At 35.0% G+C, this 19,353-nt stretch overlaps 1 non-coding gene across 1 annotated transcript; it reads right to left on the reverse strand.

Moving 5' to 3' along the window:
- Positions 1 to 12,162: 12,162 nt before the first annotated feature.
- LOC138806420 (U6 spliceosomal RNA) lies at positions 12,163 to 12,271 on the reverse strand. The gene has a single exon (XR_011365863.1). It is a non-coding gene; the product is annotated as a U6 spliceosomal RNA (small nuclear RNA).
- Between the last annotated feature and the right edge of the window lie 7,082 nt (positions 12,272 to 19,353).

Raw genomic sequence — 19,353 nt, forward strand, 5'->3', positions numbered from 1 at the left:
TTTCAATACCCTGCTCTCTTTTACTCTAAGACTTTCTGTTATCTTTATTTTGTGGTTGCATAACTTCTTAAACTTTAACCTCCTCATCTTCTTCCTATTAGCTACAATTTTTACACTTAGTAATAGCTATCCTTTAATGCATCCTATTTCCTCAAATACACTGTCATCCCGATATTGGGTGTAGTCATTCCCAGTAAAGATAAAATATTACAGGATCAGCTTAGAGGTTTTACCTAACCAGGCTCTCAATCAAAATGTACTGTCAATTCCTAGGACTTAGGAAAAAATAGGGCTCACCTTTAAAGAAAGCTTATCAGTTCATTAGGATTTGGAGAAAATATGCACTCATTTACTCAAGAAGCATTTCCTGAATAGACAATGTGTTAAGCCTTATTATAATCACTATGGATAGTATACTGATAGAGACTACAGTCTATCAGTTGCCTCTTACAATAGGTTTGTTAGAGTTTATGCTTCATTTCTTCCTGTCCAACTGCACAGAATTTTAAAGATTGTTTTACCTGTATTTGCACTCTATTGCCAAAATTTTTCTTCTACCTTTTATACAGAACAGAAAACTCTGCCACTCCTCATGCATTGAATGATGGCTTCATTTTGACTTCTCTAGTCTCCTAAAACTGCATTTGAAGTTAAGAAAAGCATCTTGAGCTAGAATTTAAATATAAGGGTGTGCAGGTGGTAAATCACACACACGCAAGCATTTGACAAAGCAATTTATCACTTAATTTTTAAAGACATATATATTTCAGGTGAATTTAATTTGCATATTTTCTGACTCATTTCCATTCCATTGTCATACGCCCTTTTTAAAGAGTTGCTACATTTTTACATTTTCAGAGGAGGCATTTGTGTCATCGATGACTTCCTAACCTTTGCTTTCTGGAATTTGAGTATTAAAAAATATTCTTTATTTTGTCAAACCCCAGTGCCTAAGCCATTTTCTGGAACCATACAAAGAAGAGAAAGGAAAATCCAGTTGTTGCTCTTCCATCTAGCACACACAATACTGCTGTGGGACTTAGGGTGTTATTCACTTCAGCACTGTCTCTGAGCACTTCACATTTACACACTGAGAAAATCAAAACTAGTCTGGATGCTTGGTGGATTAGATTCTAATGAATGGTTTATCTTGTGGCATCATTGGGGTACCCCTCATATTATTTCATATCATTTCTATTGATTCATCTCCAAATCATGCTCTTGTCAATTAAAGACATTATTGCAGACCTGGCCTTTCTGAGATATTTGTTAAAACTTGTGTGCTATTGCACTTTACATAAAAATATCCATGCTGAAATATTGATATGTCATAATTATACTTAATTACAAGGTGGCATTTAAAAACAGTTAGGTCAGTTTTTAGAGGTAAGAAGTCTTGAGCTGAGAAACATTCTCTGTACCGAGGTCTGTATATGAACTATTTAATGAAATGTTCCCCAATTATCTGTGGTATAATTATGGCCCTTGGTGCGCAAATGGGATACTGAGGTACAGGCAGTATCACTAGAGGACTCACAGCTATGATTCACTGGAGAAAGGATTCAAGCCCCAGGTCACTGATAACAGAGATGTTCTTTTTCTTTCTTCCTTTCGATTTAGAATTTATTACCTTTAAGTAGTTGTACAAAGGAGTTGCCATTCAACAGAACAGTTGATGAATACACTGCAGCTTGATCAAAGTCACCCCTTTATTCATACCCACACTTCTAGCCCACCCTTTCCCTATCTTTTCTTAATTTTTAGGTTATATATTGATTTTTTTGCCATTTAACAAAGTAGTTTGTGTATCCATTGCATCTTGATGAGCGCCACTCCTTCAGCATCTTCACCCCCCTTCCACCCACCCCTTCCCGTATCTTTCTCAATGATGTGGCATGTGCAATGCATTTCTGCCTACATTCTCCCCCTTTACCACTTTCTTTCTTGTACCCCACTCCTCTTCGCCTCACCCTTCCCTCTTGCAAGTACCCATTTCCTGGTGCTTATTTTGTTGGGCTTTTGCTTGGTCTTTTTAAGAACCATATATTTGCATTCTCCATAGCATCTATTACACTTCAGTTAATTCATTTGTAACCCTTTGCTTACAACCCAAAGTGTTTACCTATAGATTTATAGCCACGTTCTAGCTATCACAAATGAGGGAAACAATGTAACTCGTGTTTCTCTGGGTCTGGCATATTTCATTTAATGTAATTTTTCCCAAGCTCTTCCATTTCCTTACTAATGGTACAACATCATTCTTTCTGATGGATGAGCAGATTTCCATCATATATATATATATATATATATATATATATATATATATATATATGTATACACACACACACACACACACACACACACACACACACACACACACACACACACACACCACATTTTCTTGATCCATTCATCCATTGAGGGGCAATTGGACTGATTCTTTCTCTTGGCTATAGTCGAGATGGAGTTCATATCTACTTCAGACAAAGTTGCTGTGATGGAAGCAGAAAAATTATATGCATATATACATGAATATAATATGTACATATTTAATGTATGTTTTAGAATAATGCATGTTTAAAAAGAAATTAGCCATGGTTTCTGGGAAAATCATTGGCTTGGATTCAGAAATTCTTGAATTTAATTTCTTGTCTGTCTCTTTAAAAATATTATCCTTAAATAAAATATCTTCATGCCTTGGTCTTCATCACATTTTGGATATGGAATTAGAAAGAAAAGTGTTTGGACTGTAAGCTGCCTTGATTTATTGCTCTGTAAAAGAGTACCTCGCTGAAGGCATTTGAATCCAGGCAGGCCTCTGGGTTGGGTGCCCAGCCATGACTGAGGACAGAGCACGGAGCTCGATCTGTTCTCCCTGTTGGTCTCTATGCTGGGTATGGCTTGTCAGCTGCTGCTTATTTTCCCTGCTCAATCTTTTCTTATCAGAGGCAGAAGGCATAAAGGATGCCATCTGGGATTGCTTGTTTAGATACAGCATGGTGTTAACAAGTTTTCCTCTCTCTTGTTTATTGCTGGTTTCAAGGAGCAGCGGTACACATGTCCAAATGCAGCCATTGCCCACACTCTGCTCTTTATCATGAACTTCAGGGGCAAAGGGAAAGGAAAGACACAAGTTGTAAGTGAAAGGGAACACAAGAAGTACTGGGCCATGACGGAGCATTATTATTCTGTAGCATCTAGAGGATCTTCAATGTCAAGTTATGTGAAGCTGTGAAAAGAAGTGTAAGAGATTTCATTGACACTTATTCTGGGAGTAACAGGGGACTGTGCATTCCTTGGGATCTTGAGACTGATAAAAAAAATGACACTTCTTAACCTTGTTAAGAGACTGAGTTTACAATGTAGTACATTGTTAACAGCAAGAGTTTCCAGTGTCACATGAGATTTGAAGCCATGTTCTGCCACTTGTGAGCTGCTAGTGGAGGCTCTGCATGCCCTACCAATAGTCCACTTACCTGGATTTTGCATCTGTTCCCAGTTGCTGTGAATGCTGGCTGGTAACGATGGTCATAATTATTTCAATGCCTTGGAAAATTATCTTTGACAAACATGGAAATACCTTTGCTGAAACCAAAGACTCATCAGTCTGGTATGAAAAAACCCTTGTTTCTAAGTACTTTGTAATTTTATGGGTGTGTGTGCACAAACACCCACACATCCACACAACAACAACAACAACAACAAAACCGAAGTAGAAATCCAGATCCAGAGAGACTTTCCACTAAATGAATAACTTCTTTGGATCTGCTTCTCAGGAAATTCATCTGAGGTGAATTTGGGAATTAACTTAGTCTCTCTTTCTGTTTAGGTTCTTCATCTATTAAAATGAGTTGGGAAATATAATTTCATTAATTTTATAATTTCATTCAACATATCAAGTGAATACTTGATATACTGCATATATCACAGCTACATATTATGTATGTAAGGCCAAGGATATATAACCACAGCTATAATATTGTTATGTGTTATTTAATATTATTGCATTTATAGAGTAAGGACCCTGAGAACCCAAGAGCTGATCACCTCCACTGCTTTGGAAAGAGAATAGTTATTATGGCTTGGTTATCCTAATTCCTAATTAGAAATTTGACAGGAAACGTACTCACTACCTTACTTATGTAACTATAACCCCTCTGTATATCACCTTGACAATAAAATTTACAAATATTTTATGATAAACAATCATAAAAAAGATCTTGATTTCCTTCTGTCTTAGCCCTGCCCTACAATGTGGTCTGTGTCCTCTGTCACTATGTGTACTTACCATATGCTGGTAATTAGTTATCTCTCCTTGTGCAATGGAACATACTGCTGTCTTAAGATAGAAATAATATATATTGTATAATATAATTAATATATAGTAATACTTTGTATACTATGTTTATATACATACATATGTATGTATGTGCATATACATACACACACACACACACACACATATATATATATATATAATAAATCTCCACATACTGCTAGTGTCCAAACTTAAAAATTTTAAAGCCAATTCATATGAGCCAGCAGGTAAAACCAACAGCAGTGCTATGAAATAGCAGACTTCTTGAAGAGAGAGCATTTCATGGTGCCTTAGTGTGCTCATGGGCCCTTTCCGGATTGAACATTGGAGACTGCATGGCACTTTGGAGCTTTGGAGTAGATGTTTATTCAGAGCACAATAAATCAACTGAGGGTCAAAGAAATAACAGGAGCTTAAGGTATTCCTAGAACAATTGAGGAGTATAAAGATTTTCAGAACAGGGCTGGATATGCTAATCAAGAAACTTGTATAGAGGAATATTGATGCTCATTGCAATATCTCTTCTGCAATTGTGGAATCAATGGAACCCATTTTTGATTGGCCAGCTGCTTTTGGTGTCTTATCTGATACCTTTAACTCCTATGGAAGAGGGTTTGCATTCACTCATTCACCAATTCATTCATTCAATCAGTACATTTTCTGCTTTGGAATGCAACACCCACTCTGATATCTGATTTGAGAAGAACCACAGGAAAGTAGACAGTGTCTTTGACTATCAGTTTTGCAGAACTAATAATGTCCAGTGCGTTATTAGCCCCCAAAGCTGAGTTTCCATCCTCTGGGGGAACTTTGCTGACTTTGGAAAACTGTATAATTAGACCATAAATTTCTAAGTCTGGGGCTCTTTTAGTCATTGATCTGCTACCCTGGTATTAATAATACATTTTCAGTTGAAATGAGACTTAAATTCATGTCTCAATCAACTTAAGATTTCTGGAGAAGTTCACATAGGCATCTACTATAGTTCAACTAAAAAAGTTCCATGTTGTTCCATCTTACCACAGTCCATACTGCAATACTAATTTTTAAAGGGGCTTTCTGAAATTGGGATGGCTTTCATAACAAATGACCATAAAGTAGGTGGCTTAAACAAAGAAAAATTTGTTCTTTCATAGTGATAATGGCCAAAAGTCCAAAATCAAGATGTCAGCTAGGTTGATTCCATCTGGAAACTTGGAGGGACAATACATTCCCTGACTTTCTCCTACATTCTGGTGCTGGCATCCTGCGCTCCTTGGCCTGTGGTGGTACCAATTTACTTGCTACTTCAGTCTATCCCTCTGGATCTTCTCTTCTAAGGATACTTGGGTTCATACTATCCCAGAAAGATTTTATATCTACAAAGATCTTTTTGTAAATGTAGTCATATTCTCAGGTTGGACGTATATATTTTAGAAGCCACTGTTCAACCCTGAACAGGGTTCTAAAATTATTGGGAATGGAAGTTGTCTTGTCAATCATAGATCCAATATCAAGGATTCCTGGGCAGACATATAAATGAGTTACATAAACCCTGTGAACAGATAATAAAATCCAACTGATTGAGTATCTTCCTTATAACCTGTAGCTACAAATGAGCTTGTTTTTCTTCTTTTTGTCTCATTTCATCTGGTCTTTTATCCTCCTTTTGTTTCTTCTTTTGGCTTTCGTGTTTCAATGGCATGATGGTAGTGTTTAGAAAGATGTCATTTGATTCTTTCTCTTTCTCTTTGAAGTATAGGCATTTCTACTTCCACTGGTATGCTTCTCCCTGATAAACTCCGCTGATATTCTAATCAGAGACTTTACTTTTTATATCTTTTTCTTGTTTCCAGGTGAAGCTATCTATGGCCTTTTAGGACTGAGTAAAACACGACTTCCTTATTTTTGACCTCTTTTATTTTATTTCTTTATTGTTATTATAAGGGTGATGTACAAAGGGGTTACCATTTCATAAGTCAGGTAGTGAGTGCATTTCTTTCTGTATAATGTTACTTGTTCCTTCACTCTTGCCCAGTATTTCTCTCCTGTCCTCACCCACAAGTTGTGTATTTTCAACATCGTGTCTACTGAGTACCACTGATGCATTTGTTCATCTTTGGTTCAAACTCTTTAAAAAAACTTTTTAAAGTACTCTTCAAAATGTCTTTTATTTAGATATTAGTTCCTTCTCATAGGGAAACAGAATTTCAAAATAGAGGGAAAAAAACAGAGAAAAGAAAGAAAAAGAGAACTTTTACTTTTTACATGAATAGACGATCAAAAATGCTTTATTTTTCTATAATGAAAAAAATATATCTTGTTGAAAAAAAAGGCCAATATGTTTCTTTTAAGGATCCAGTCTAAGCAGACTTATATAAGAATTAGATTTGTGTGGAAGTGACTGCTCACTAGTGAAAAATATTTGCTGATGTCCCCAGTAGCTTGAGATAGGCAAAGCAGATGAGAAAATGGAAGATTCAAGTCTTGGTATAAACTTCAGAAACTGAACTTCTAACCAAATTAACCTCTTTCCTGACAGCTAAAATGGAAACACTGTGGAAATTTTGGAGACAGACTTTTGGCCCAGAAGGTGTTTCTTGTCACTTGCTCAGGATTTTTATCACTTTAGGCCTCTGTCAAGACTGGGCATACCCTGAGCTGAGAGGTTGTGCTTGGTCTCTTGCTTGCCATGAGAAAACATGGTAATTTTAGTGAACTTACACCTCTTTCGCATTCATAACTTCAAGTTGGATGAATAAAAGACATAGGCATGATTTTCTTCTCTGCTTAACCATCCTCATTTTTGCATCATGACATTTTTATTGTCCATACAGGTATGAATATCAGAGTACCTTCATCTTTGTCTTCGCTCTAAAATCTTAATTTAATCAATATTTCTTGTCAATCCTTATAGTTTCTCCTCTCTAGTGCCACTCCTAAGGCATGTTTTTTTTAAATTCTTTTACTTTTTGTTAGCCATAGTACTTTCGCATTTTATACTTCATCTGTCTATAAATTTCTACCTTTGTACTGTGCAAAGTACTCTAGCAAATGTTTCACAAAATAAGACTGCTATGTGTGCGTATAAAATCTAGCTGGTGTTTTGCTTTAAAAAGTGTTCAGAAATATTCAGAGGGAAGCATAATAAGGTGTTTCATAAGTAAGTTTCCCCTATAGTGTGTTGTTACATTTAAACTTTGGATTCAGGGTTGCTGTTGAAAATGCCAATTCTATGTGAATTCAGCCACTACAATGCCTTATTCTTGGGGGAAAAACATCAATGCAAAAAAGACAGTTTACACACTTAATTATTCTGCCTATTCACATCATTGTGCTTAATCCCAAATGACATTCGTCCGCAGTTCTGCAGGGTAAGTAATAATAAGATGAGAGAGAATTTACTTTTTTTTCCCCCTAATCCTTGCTTGTTTTCATCTGATATGAAGGTCATTAAACATTATGTGTAGTACAAGCAGATTTTAGAGTTACAGAGATGGGCCTCCTTTGGCCCATCAAGAGAGCTCTTTCAGAAATGTGTTTTGAGCTTTTCACAAACTTTAGGCATCATAAACTCTTGCTGTTTTTCCTCTCTTTCCTCCCTTTCAGTGGTCGCTTCCCTTTAACGCCCTCTCTCTTACAGCCAGTTTTCTGTTTTTAGCTGAGTCACAGCAGCTGGCTGGCACCTCCAGGGTCATACTGTACGTAACACAGAATCCTCTCTGTTGGCTACCATGGTGCTTCAAAAGAGAACTGTGGCAGCCACTGAAAAGCATCCTGGGTACTCCAGTCTAACTTTCCTTTGAAGCCCTGGAGCAAGAGCCTGGCAGAGGGAGCCTGGGACAGCTCTGGGATCCAAAGTTCCTGGATAACATGGCTTCACTGAATCCCACAGCTCCTGCTGCTGCTGAGATGCTGCTCAGAAGCAAACCCTTAAGAAATTCAGAACAAAATCCAGAGGGACAGAAGCGAGTCATATGGCCTCTCAAAGCCAATGGCTGCCAGGAAACAGTCTTAAAACTGCCAGAGCTTTGGCACAAGGCCTCGAGCTCTGCCAGTAGAGTAGGACTGGTGGTCACAGGCTCTCCTTTTCCAGTCAACTGGTTAGTGTGTGAGCAGGGAGGTCACTCAGGGAGGTGTAAGGCCAACACACGTCACTATGTCCCCTAAAAATAAACACTGACCAGGGGTGTAAATGAAATCTACATCCTAACCAGATTGGAGATTTTCATGTCCAAAACCAGAATCTTCTGGCTTTCAGGCCTGGAATGCTTCCAAGTTCCAGAAACTGTCTGCAAACTGAATATTTTACAAATTGTAGATCCTCCACCCTTGGGCTGATTTATTTTTCTTTCTTCACAATCCTCCCTGCATTATTGATTGCTATCTAATTTTTATTCGAAGTGAAAGACCTGTTCTTTCATAAAAACTTTATAAACAAATACGATGTTAATGGTAATGAGGAAGATGATGATGGTGATGATCTCTAAGCCAGGCAGCATTCTTTCTGAATATCTGTAGATAAATATTAACTGTATCTTCAGTGTACTTGGTGTATGTGTGCATGCATGTGTGTACGTATGTGTGTGTATGTGTGTGTGTGTGCTTGTGCATTTTTTTAATACACTCTCCCTCCTTGTCAACTCAAGTAACTGATCCTAAATGGGAAATTTCAAATTGCAAAGAGGGTGTATGTTACCATTAAAACATGGCTTATAAAGAACATCAAAGGATTTAATCTCTAGACCTGTACCTTCTCTTCAAACACTAAGTGATAGGAGAATATTAAAAGATAAAATGTTATCAGGGCAGCAGTTGCTTTGTGTAGCTTAATGAAGACATACATAAAAGCCAGATTAGTTACTATCATACCTAGTATATTCAGACACGATGCAAATAGTAAAAACACAGAAATGAAGCACAGCTACTTTTGAGTATTCACAACTTTTCAACTGAAGAACTTCAACAAAGTACAAAAATTAGGCATTTTCAGCTCAAAAGTGAAACTTCTTAATTATTATGCTTCTCTTCAGCCAAAGAGAAGCAAAGAACCAAAGTATAGCAAAGTATCTCTTAGAAGACAGTGAATAGCAAAGGAAAGAAGTGAGGTTTGAAGTGAACCCTGAGGTGGTGTTTGTAATTGCTCTTATGAGAAGTTAACTCCTACAATATGTGACAGAAGAAGTTCATCATGGATGCGATGCGTTAAGAAATTCTTATATTTCTGGCTAAGCCACTTTTGGTACAAAAGATAAATTATATTTGATTCAATAATTTATCAGCATAACAGGTTTAATATTTTACTTTCTATTTTATTTGATTCCCTCCATCCTTTTTTTTACCTTCAAGTAGTTATCAAAGGGGTTTCAATTCAACTTGCATGTTTTTGACCAATCAGTGACATCCCTTTAATCATTCTCAACCTCCCTTATAGGTAGAAGTATTTTGAAGAACTTATTAGCCAATTCTTATTCTAAAATTCCAGACTAATTTTTGTTCATTGTAACAGAAATCTTTATTTTACTTTAAGCATAAAGTACAAGGAATAAAAACATAGAATTAAATACAATCTTATGTGCAAATGGAGTCTTCCTAGAAGTGAAAAGTTAGATCCAGAGGAATTAATACATTTATTTTCGGTCAATAACAACCATAAAAAAGCCTAAAATTAAGGACAATGGCTTCGTCAGACAATAGCTGTGCATGGAAGAGGACAAAGAAGAATGAACTACTTTACTATAATGCAATGAATTGCTAAACTTGCCATTAAGTGGCAAGTGAGGAATCTGAATGATTAATCTAGAATTGTGACAAGATTACCAGTAACCAAGAACTTCTCCTGGAGTATCAGGTACACAGACGTCACTAAAATAAATCTTCAATGTTTAAAGACAGACATCAGCTGACATTTGCAAAGGTGGGAGAATAATATAAACTATAGTTCATTTTTCATGGGCCTAATCATTTAAAAATATGTAGGCAATATTTTCTGTCATGTGCACCAAATTTAAGAAAATTGTTTGCTGTTGAGAAATCATTACAAATAGGACTCAATTGTATTTCTCAAGGTACATTTTTAGCTAAATAAATGGATGTAAATAATCTTGTGGTAGAAAAGAACACTGATGTCTATATGCTTTCCTTCAATAGAATAATTATAAAACATAATATTAATCTTCCTTTGTTTCCATAAATACTTGTCTAATATTTGATAAATAAATTTTAGGACTTTAGCTTTCTTATTTTTATTGTTTTGACATGTATTCTCTAATTTGGACTACTATTATTTATGTTTGGTAGGGTCTTAACTTCTTTGTTATATTTAAAGAAAATGTCATTTAGGGCATTAATTTTTATTATAAAACTGTTGTAAGTCAAATTGGGAAGTAGTTAAAGTATATGTATTCCATGCACATCTCTTCATGAATCTACTTTCACATGGAGAAAGCAATGTTTATATACATAATTCTTAGTTTTAGATATCTGTGACTTAGCAGAGGGAGCTAATACCCCCAGTCTATGTCCTTCATCACCCTGTTCTCTCTCTACCCAACTTTCCCCCACTCCTGGTTCTTCCCACACTGTGACAGGATTTCTGAGTATGTATATAGACACCTTGACCTTGATTCCCACAGCTAAACAGTACCAACGTCCATTGACAAGAAAACAAAAAGCAGCCAGTGGCTAATTTGTGTGTCTTGGTGTATTCATACAAGGGTGCAATTGACCTGTAGACCAGGGGGTAAGAAACCTGTTAGTTTGAGGGTGAGAAATGCCATCACTAACTAGAAACTTCATCGTCTGTTGATGATACCTCCATTCTTGATTGATTGATTGACTTTTATTTATTAGTAGAACATTTACCAGGGTTGCTGTTACTTCCCAGACACTTGCTATGTGGTAGTGTGGAAACAAACAAGGCACAGTCTTATTTCAACTACAGCAGGTCTTTGTGGTCCATCTGAGGAAGTATCTTGGGAAAAACTGCATATGCTCAAATAGCTTGGGATAGTTCCTGTTCAAATGTTCTTGACTTCTGATATGTCACTTGACTTCTTTGTTCTCTTCATTATAATATCTTTTTTAAAATTTAATTTAATTTTATTTTATTTGAGAACATACTGTACAGAGGGGTTACAATTACATGGGCAGGATAATGCATACATTTCTTACCAAGCATTGCAGCCTCCTCCTTTGTTTACCCTTCACCTCCCTTCCCAGTCTCCCCCCCCACCCACCCAATCATACCCCCCTTCCCCCCCACACCGACATTGTAAAGCTGGTTTTGACATGACATTTTGTACTTCTCATTGTTGCACCAGGTCCACCTGAATCCTTAAACGACTTGTTTGTCCCCATCTCCTCCACATGTTATACTGACATCAAATATAGTGAAAGCGGGGGGTTACACTGTGGGGGAAGGACATACAAAGCAACAAAGAAATAATCTTATAAATGCGTTAGAAACACATGCATGAAAGAAACGAAAACATTAAAATACATATTTAAGGGTTCATTTTCTTAACATCACATTATCTGACCTTTTCCGCTTGACTCATACCTATACTAGATATTGTAAATAAGGGAAACCATGGGACCTGTTTCTTTGGGCCTGGCTTACTTCACTTAATATAATTTTTTCCAAACCTTTCCATTTCCTAACAAATGGGGAAATGTCATTCTTTCTGATGGAGGCATAGAATTCCATTGTGTATATATACCACATTTTCTTGATCCATTCATCTACTGAGGGGCATCTGGATTGGTTCCATATCTTAGCTATGGTAAATAATGCCGCAATAAACATAGTTGTGCTGGTAGCTTTAGTGTGGTCTTGTTTGTAAACATTTGGGTAAATGCCCAAAAAAATAATGGAACGCTTCACGAATTTGCGTGTCATCCTTGCGCAGGGGCCATGCTAATCTTCTCTGTATCATTCCAATTTTTTAGTATATGTGCTGCCGAAGCGAACACCATTATAATATCTTATACAAGTCTAAGTTCACTTTTTTTTGATATTACTACCATATCACTACCATATCATATGGTTAAAATATCTTAGATATTTACATTTTTTCTTTAAAATTTTCTTTCCTTCAACACACTGTCATATGACTTAAGGGCAAATCTTTGATAAATGTCACTTAAAATCATATATATATATATATATATATGTATATATATATCATTATGGCTTAAAACAACATGAGGAGTTAATATTCCCATACAGCTTTATATTTACTGGATTCTTGATAATCCAGTGAAAACCAACACGATAACCCTCTTTTCCACTATTGGAGGGATTTAAATTCTTGGCTTCCTGCCTTAAAGATTTGTATATTTGACATATCTGATTATGCTACAGCATATTTAAATTCTTTCTGTGTCAAGATTTGATAAGATCCTCTTTGCTTCCCAAATAAAGTTCAAATGTGTGACACAGACAATAATTTCTCTCTACCCTGTTCTATACCATCATTCATCATTATTCATATTCTATTCTTTAAGTCTTCTAGATTGATCAAAGGCCTCCCAAAACAGGCCTCAGGTTTTTTTTAATCGTATCATTTTTTATCTGCAATTCTTTGCTCCAGAAGGCAATATTCCATCTTTTGTGTTGGGTGAACCTACTGGAACAAAAACATGAGTTTATGTAGGATCAAGATTTTTCTCACTTGAAAAGTCTTAAATACACACAAGCTAGGTAAGCTTCACATGTGTCCTTGTTGTGGTATGAGTATCAGTGACACAATAGTTTATACAGCATAGAATTAATATGGCATCAGACAGTGAGATTCCTGAAGTTAGGAATACATGTACAGCTTCTGCATTTGTGTATATTTAGTACAGAGAACAGTGTTCAGTAATTCTGCAGAAAGATGTTAAGTAAATGTCTACTAAGTGAATGAAACAATAATAGAGTTGCATGGCATTGTCTTAAGGTTTTTATATGTATTATTTCATTGAATCCTCATAAAAAAATCTAGAAACAAATATTACTACTACTTTTCGGAGAGGAAACCAAGATCATTGAGAAGTTCAAGAGTTTGTTTATTGTTACACAGCATGAGGTGGACCTAGACTATCCAAGAGTACCAATAACCTTCTGAAAGATGTATTTGAAGGACAGACAAAGTGAACGGTACTCTCTCCCTTAAATTGTAAGTGAAATGGTGCTTAATTGCATTTGTTTCTGTCTATGTATTTGAACTTTTTTTGCTTTCAATATTACTTATTTTGGTCATTATTTACTTCTAAGAATTCATTTAATACAGAGTAATCTTATACTGCTTACAGCTGAGACCCTACCTATAATATGAAACTGATTTTGTTTAGGTTGATCATGGACTACTGAAAGTGTACTTATTTACCACATTTGTCATGATAGTGGCTAACTGAAAGTTCTTTATTCTGGTCTCTACAGATTAAACTTTTGTGAGGATTTTGGTAGCATTAGTTTATTTATAAAACATAGACATACAGACACACACAAGTGTTCTTTTTATCACATGACTTAAAAAAGCATTAGTTTATTTTCTCTCATTATAGACTTATTTTAATATTGTAGACATACATATAACTAGACCCATGCAAGATGCATCACTTTTTCCTAGCTTCTTGGTTGTATGTATCACTTTTTGTTTCTCAGCAATATTATGATTATAACACAAAAGATTTTATCCATTTATTTCCTGGTGTTTCATAATTCTCTTTTGTATATGTGTTCTATATTCTGAGGCCTGTGATCAAAACACGATACATAAATATATTTATGAATAAATATGTATAAATATGTATAAATATATATTTTATATATATATTACACTCAGAATTCTGAGTGTAATATATATTTCTAAGGCAATGGTAAGATTCTTTTTAAGATGGTAAAAAAAATCTTATCTGTTTTCCTTTTAAATTTTAACATATCTATTTATTGATACAATACATCTTGATCAGAGTGCTCCACCATCATTCTCTTCCAAACCAGTCTCATAGAGACTTATCAACTATTTAATAAATAATTTTTCCCTATTTTCAGGTATTTCATAGTTATATTTAGTCCTAGGATTATTTTTTTCTGAAGTAAACATTTATCTTTATTTTTTAAACCTTACTACCCAGTGGAACTGCTGCCATTTTCTTTAAAATTTTGTTAAAATCAATTGACCATTCATGTGTAGGTTTATTGCTGAAATCTACACTGAGCCATACTTCTCTATGTGTCTCTCTTTTTCCAACATGAAAGCTTTAGCAAGGATTTATATTAATATAATAAAATTAAAGTAGAGAAAATAGAAAAAGAGAAACATTTCCCTCTCTTCATGAAGGAAATGGGAGTTAACTCATTTATATAATTTTTAACATCAAACATATTTAAACTTTATTACTATAGCTTCATAAGTTGTGAAGTCAGGTAGCATAAGCTCTAGAATTTCTTTTTTTTCTCAAAGTTGATTTGTTATTACAGGACACTCTCATTTTCATATAAATTTTAGAATTAGCTTGCCAAATTTTACAAAAACACCAGCTGGGATTTTGATTGGAACTGCTTTAAAATTTCAGATCAATTTGTAAAAAAAAAAATAGACATTATAAAATAGTGGGCTTTCTAATCCATGATAAAGAGTACCTTTTAATTTATTTAGACTTTTAATTGCCCAGTGTTTTAGAGAATTAAATTTTTATATTTTGGTATAATGTAACATTTTATTTTTTGAACATATAATTGTCCATTGCTAGAATAAAATAATATAAAATCAATACAATTATTTTTTATAAATAAACCTACCCTATAAAATTACTAATATCGCTTAGTAATTCTAGGTAGGTTCTGGGGATATGTTCCCTGGGAATTGGAATTTAAACAAGCATACCTTCAAAGAATAATGACAATTTTAGTTGTTTTTCTCCTGTGTATAATATCTACTGGACCACATTATTATAATATCCACATTGAACATAATTACAAGATTGAAAACTGCTGTTTTATTGATATTGTTGCTTTTCCTAATTTTAAGGGAAGACATATTTAATCTTTATCTACTTAGAAATAGTTAGCTATAGGATTTTTTGGTACTCTTCATTAGGTTGAATAAGTTCTGTTTTATTTTCCTTTGATTACTTATCATGAGTGAAAGAATCCATTCTACCAACTACTTTTTTTGTAGATCTATTAAGATGATTCTGATTTTACCCCCCACACACACACTTTTTAATTTCTTCATATGTCACAGTTTGAAAATTTGAATGTTAAACATGCCTTGCATTCTTAAGGAATATTTTTGGTAATTGTGTATTATGTTTTGATTCAAGGTCATGGAGGATATTGGTGTTCAAATTTCTTGTGAGTTTCTTTGGTTTTGCTATCAGGCGACTCTAGTTTTAGTATCTTTCAAAATTCATATTTTGCTAATATGATCATATTCACAGATAAGAACTTTAAGAATACAGCAGGATAAATTATCCCCAGTGAATGTAATTAAGACCTTATGCAAGTCTTCACGCAATATTTAATTTAGCTTCTTTTTTTCACTTTTGTGACACGAGAACGTATCTTTCCTCCTCTCTAGGAGATTCACCTCTCAGCAGTCAACTGAACAGCTAGACTGGCCCTAACAGACTCCAGACTTATAATTAATAAATGTCTGCTCCTTTCATTTTACCTAGTCCATCAGTTCTCTCTTATAGCTTCACAAATGGCTAAGGCATCATAAAGCTAACCTCCCTGAATGCATTGGGAAATATTCCCTATTCCCTGCTTTCAACAAGATGAAGACTTGTCATTAGTGGCATGTTTTTTCCTAAATTTTTGTTTCCAAGTAGGAAGACATATAGGCCTGAGAATTTGAGATGCTTTTTATCGGAAAGTTTTGAAAAGGCCCCTTTTCACATATATATATATATATATATATATATATATATATATATATATATATATATATATATATATATATATATATATATATATATATATATATATATATATATATATATATAGTGTGTGTGTGTGTGTGTGTGTGTGTGTGTGTGTGTCTGCTGTCTGTCTGTCTGTGTGTATGCTTTTCTAGGGGCTTGAACTTAGGACCTGAGTGCTGTGCCTGAGCATTTGTGCAAAGCTAGTACTGTACCACCACATGAGCCACAGCTCCCCTTCTTGTGTTTTGGTGGTTTATTGGAGATGATAGTCTCATGGGCCTTCCTACTTGGGCTGGCTTCAAACCATGATTCCAGATCTCAGTCTGCTGAGGAGCTAGGATTATAGGCTTGCGCCACCAGTGCCCAGCTCCTCTTCTCATTTGTATTTTAAGTATTTTTTATTGCTTTCAGTCCTAACAAACAGCTTTAAGTTTCTTCTTTTTTGCCATATTTTGCTTTTTCAATGATTATTATTTGTTTTCTGACTGCATTACATCTCTTTTCTTCTATCCCTTTCCTACTTACTTTAATTGTTTCATATTTTTCCAATTTCTTAAGACAGAATCACAGGTTATTTATTAGAAAATTTTTATTTTCTATTAGAATTGTTCAGTGCTGTAAATTTCTCTGCAAGAATGGCATCCTACTGGTTTCAAAGTCTTGTTTTCATTTTCATTTCATTCAGACCAAAATAATTCTGGTATTCTTTCTGACTCCTTTGATCCATGAGTCATGTCTCTTTTTATAGATTGTGATTTTTGCTGACATATCTAAAATTTCTTGTTTTTATATTTAGATTTATGATTGCATTTGAGTTCGTCTATATTTAATGTATGAAGCATGTGTTGAAGTTCCTCTTTTTTAAAATAAATGTCTATCCAATTGTTCCAGTACTTTTGTTGAAAGAATATCTTTGCTACATTAAAATTGACTTTGAACCTGTGTATAATTTCAGTCAGCTATGCTTTTGAGAGCCTACTTAGAGGCTCTCTATTCTAGTCCACTGATGTTTCTGTGTCATTTCAGCAACAGAACATTGTCTTAATATACATTTATAAGCCAGGAAACCAAGGAGCCTGAGGTCTACAGGCTTTCTGTCCTTACAATTATTGTGGCTAATCTAGTTTCTTATGTCCATACAAATTTTAAATCTATTATTCAAAACTACAAACATAAAACCTGTTTAGGAGTTTGATCATGACTGTGTTGAATACTTAGTCCAAGTTGGCATCTTATTGATATTAACTTTTCCAATTAGGAAATGGCTATTTCCACTTATTTAAAATTTTTGTTAATACAAAGTTTTCAGCATACATATTTTAAAATTATCACTTTATATCTATAAAGAAGTGCTTTGCTATTTTTTTGTAATATTTCAAACAGTATTTCTGGCTCCACATGGCCCATCAGAGATCATAGTGGTTCTTTCCTAGTTTTATGTAGTTTCTTCAGATTTGTGTAAATTTTCAAATTATCATTGTCTGACTTCTCTTTTTTATTTACCTTTTTTTAGGGGAGGGTTGTACCCAATTTAATAGTTCTCTCATTAACCTAGAGGTCCTGCAGGCTATGTTTTGCCAGTATATATACATAATGCATATAGGCTTGAAATCATCTATAAGCATTAATCTGGGCAGCCATAATCCTCTTATCTTGCTTAGTTGTCTTCCTGTAATGATTTCTATACCATAATAACTATTGACAAATGCCTAATACCTAAGAAAATCACTCTTCCTCCTCCTCCTCCTCCTCCTCCTCCTCCTCCTCCTCCTCCTCCTCCTCCTCCTCCTCCTCCTCCTTTTTCTTCTTCTTTCTTCTTCTTCTTCTTTCTTCTTTCTTCTTCTTCTTCTTCTTCTTCTTCTTCTTCTTCTTCTTCTTCTTCTTCTTCTTCTTCTTCTTCTTCTTCTTCTTCTTCTTCTTCTTCTTCTTCTTCTTCTTCTTCTTCTTCTTCTTCTTCTTCTTCTTCTTCTTCTTCTTCTTCTTCTTCTTCTTCTTCTTCTTCTTCTTCCTCCTTCTTCCTCCTTCTTCCTCCTTCTTCCTCCTCCTCCTCCTCCTCCTCCTCCTCCTCCTCCTCCTCCTCCTCCTCCTCCTCCTCCTCCTCCTCCTTCTTCTTCTTCCTTCTTCTTCTTCTTCTTCTTCTTCTTCTTCCTTCTTCTTCTTCTTCTTCTTCTTCTTCTTCTTCTTCTTCTTCTTCTTCTTCTTCTTCTTCTTCTTCTTCTTCTCCTCCTCCTCCTCCTCCTCCTCCTCCTCCTCCTCCTCCTCCTCCTCCTCCTCCTCCTCCTCCTCTTTTTCTTCTTCTTCTTCTTCTTCTTCTTCTTCTTCTTCTTCTTCTTCTTCTTCTTCTTCTTCTTCTTCTTCTTCTTCTTCTTCTTCTTCTTCTTCTTCTTCTTCTTCTTCTTCCTTCTTCTCTTCTTCTTCTTCCTTCTTCTTCTTCTTCTTCTTCTTCTTCTTCTTCTTCTTCTTCTTCTTCTTCTTCTTCTTCTTCTTCTTCTTCTTCTTCTTCTTCTTCTTCTTCTTCTTCTTCTTCTTCTTCTTCTTCTTCTTCTTCTTCTTCTTCTTCTTCTTCTTCTTCTTCTTCTTCTTCTTCTTCTTCTTCTTCTTCTTTCTTCTTCTTCTTCTTTGCCTTCACCTTTACCTTCTTCTCCTTCTCCTTCTCCTTCATCTTCCCTTTGATTTTGACTTCATCTCCAACTTCAACTTCATCTTTGTCTTCATCTTTATCTTCTTTGGTTAGGATAAGATAGAATTTACCACTACTTTAGATCTTAGGAAATTAATGCACACACACACACACACACACACACACACACACACACACACACACACACATGTTTGTTCAATAAAATCTTTCTCCTCTGTTGCTGTGTCAGGCACACTGAATATTATCCAGTCTTCCACATATGCTAGGGTAACTCTAGAAGGATCCAAAGTAGATAATCTTGGCTCAAAATGCCTTTCCTTGTGTATTTACTTCCAACTCATCCACAATTACCAGGTAGCTCTCATTTCTTCACTGGGAACTTTCTCTGACTTAAGTTTTCAAGTCTTCTGTTTTCCTCTCTCATAAGATATCTTCATAAACTCACCTCATTTCAAATTTTACAATTATTACAATAATGATATGATGAATATCTTCTCCT

The sequence above is a fragment of the Dipodomys merriami genome, unplaced genomic scaffold (genome assembly GCF_024711535.1).
Source record: "Dipodomys merriami isolate MVZ:Mamm:240054 unplaced genomic scaffold, mDipMer1.0.p SCAF_4, whole genome shotgun sequence".
Lineage (NCBI taxonomy): Eukaryota > Metazoa > Chordata > Mammalia > Rodentia > Heteromyidae > Dipodomys > Dipodomys merriami.